Source organism: Dipodomys spectabilis, unplaced genomic scaffold, assembly GCF_019054845.1.
Source record: "Dipodomys spectabilis isolate Male_0828 unplaced genomic scaffold, ASM1905484v1 ptg000118l, whole genome shotgun sequence".
NCBI classification, from domain to species: Eukaryota; Metazoa; Chordata; class Mammalia; order Rodentia; family Heteromyidae; genus Dipodomys; species Dipodomys spectabilis.
In genome coordinates, this window is record NW_024870795.1 from 988414 (window position 1) to 991394 (window position 2981).

A 2981-nucleotide genomic window follows, 5' to 3' on the forward strand; every position below is an offset into this window, starting at 1 on the left:
TCCCACACATGGTGTCTTTTATTTCTTTTTATTTAAGCCCCGTTTGGGATTTCAGTGTTGGGAAAACTGCAGCATCTCTATATTTGATCAGTGGCCTCAACAGCAGGGAAGTGGCCAGACATTTGGGCAGTGGGCAGGGGCTCTCCCCATCCAGAGTGGGCTGGCCTTGAACTTCAGCACCGTCATATGTGCCTGGATGTAGTCTTTGCCTCCTGCAAACCTAGTATTTGAGCAGATTATAGAGAATGGGTCAAAGGTAAGTTTCTTGTTATCTCCCCAGTGCTTAGACTTCAAAGCGACAAGAATCCAGAGGCAAGGGAGAACTATGCAAGGCTTGCTTACATGAACACATGCGCCGTTGTCTGCGCAGACCCTGTCTTTACCAGCTGGACATTTGCGTTCGTCAGTTTTAATGACAGTTTTACATGTTTATTTGTTCAAGTTAGGGACATTTTGTGGTCAGAGCACCAGAAATCTCCCGGAGCAGCTTCAAGAGTGCTGTGCTTTGGCCACAGTCCGTTGTGTTATGTTGCACATTTAGAAACTACAGCATTTTTTCTCTCTACATGTCATGGAGTCCTAGTTTGTGGTTTTCTGTGTGAAAGGGCCTTGGGATCTGAGTTTTCAGACTCATGGTCTGTTGTCTGTCCTTTCCGGCCAGCTGAGGCCTTTTGGATCGTAAGTCTTGTTTATGCTTAATACTGCTTGAGTACTGCGATGGTGTACAGAAATCCAGAAGCCAGAGAAAGCTCACAGGAGACCGCTGGCAGCAGTGCTGCTGCTTTATTTATGGCTGAATGAAGGTAGTCTTGGGCCTACTGGGTTGTAGAAATTTAGAAGCTGCTAAGAAATTACTACAGAATATTGGGAACATTAATTTATAATCTTTTTAATTCTGGTAATAGGCCTCAGCATTTCTGGTATACAGTGGCAGTTTTAAAAACTAGTCAAATGGCTGTAGTGTTTTTTTTTTTTCCCCCTACCATTTCACAGCTTTCCAGTTATAGCTGGTTTGTTTGCGTGTTAATTACTAGACACGGGTACATGCGCCTAGCTTCACTGGTGTCCTCTAGCTACGAGTCTGAATTTAGGCCTCACTGCCTTAGTCTCATTAAAGCGAGATAGACAGAAGCCATAGGCTTAGTGGCCTTAGGGAGCACTTATCAGCTCCTTCGCTAGCAGCCAAAGCAGAGCCAGGTGTGTTTACTCTCTGGATGGAGATTGTCCTCATGTATAGTCTGTCTTACAAACTGACCCCCATCTTAATCTCCAGCCTATGTTGGGGCTGGTTTATGTCTTGGTAGCTTGCAGTGGGGCCTCTGGAGTAGTGGTCCACAGCTGCTTACTGGCCTTATGTAGAGGAAGGATTTTTAGACATTACGAAGCTCTTTTTAAAAGGCTAATAAGAGAGAGAAAAATTAGTGGCAATAAGCTTTAAACTATAGAATATAGAGCCACAATTTTAACATAATGTAGTTGCCACCAGGAGATGTGAGAAAGATAGATTGTATATGTACTCTAAATATTTCAACAATATGAACATAGCCTTTTAGGAGCAAAATATGGCTGAGGAATTGTGGCAGAATTTTACATGCTAGTCAGATAGTTTCTTCTATAAGCTCTGAGAACACTCCCACCCCCTTCAGGTTGTGAGGGAAATGAAGTGAGGCATCCTTTGTGAGCAGCTAGAGCCGGGCTCTTCAGCGAGATGTCCCGCCTGCCTGCCCCTCTGGGGAGCTGTACAACGTGAACTAGGGTGGTGGCCCGGGGGAGGAGCAGCTCACACAACAGTGCGTGTATCAGGAGCACTGTCACAAGGCCCTGTGGTCAGTGTGCAGTTTCTCACATCCTCAGAAGCTCGTGTCTGCCTGGGTTTCACTGGGTCAAGATAGCATGCCCTCAGTTTTACCTCTGTGAGATGAACTCAGCTGGTCACAGGAAACTTAGATCCCTAGTAAGAGTGGACTAAGTCTGTGAGCAGAAGGGTCTTTAAGAGGATGGGTGGAGCTTTTCTCGGTAGACTCATCCCTTCCATGGCCCTTCGCTGGCCCTTGTTGGTAGACACATAGCCCTCCCCACTTCCCCTCAGGCCTTGGTCTGTGTTGGTAGACTTGGGGTCTGATGCAGGGATTTCATTTTGCTGTTCTCATCTCCCCTGGCTTCTTTTATCTCTGCTACAGAGCAGGGGTGTTGAAGCTGTGAGTCCGTGTAACGCGCGCACTTTCTTCTGGGTGTGTCTCAGCAGGGACACACTTAAGTTATGAAAAGCCCTCCATTACACAGTAGAGAGGGGAGAATTTCTGGTATGTGAAGGCAATACTGAGATTGTCTTTTTTTCTTACAAGGACTAGTACAGTGTATACCCTGCCGTGCCTCTGAGAGGGCCCAGGGAAGGGCTGTGCCTTGTAGATGGCCTGGACCTCTTCTGTCCCAGGTGAAAAATCCCTTTCAGAAACCTCAGCCCTTAAGGATTTCCTCCCAGTCATTCAGTCTCTGTTTAACTGTCCTTACTAGGACTACATTGAGCTTGATTAAAACATCCAACATCCTTGCATAGTTACTTGAGAAGGGGCTGGTACTAGTACGAAGAATTAAGTTCCATACAATCATGCACTTTTGCACAGTGAGTTTATCTGAAGCAGGGCGTACTCATGATCCTGGCTTTCCCCCTGTGCTGGTGGGCATGGAAGGTCTGGATCACTGGAGGAGACCCGAGTCGGGCTCTGCTCCTTTGCTTATCAGCATCTAGCAGGTCCTGTTGCCATCCACCTCTGACAATTACTCAGCTTAGCCACAGACCTCTGCCTGTGGTGTAAGGTCATGTCCCTTGGTTGAAACTGGATCTACACGAGTGTGAGGCTCACAGCGTCCTGCTCTTGGCACTCATTTCCTGTGTCAGCCCTTTTCCCAGTATCCTCTGCTGCACTAAGCTGAAGAGAGCTGGGAGTCAGACTCAGCACCCTGTGCTCCGCTTCCTAGGT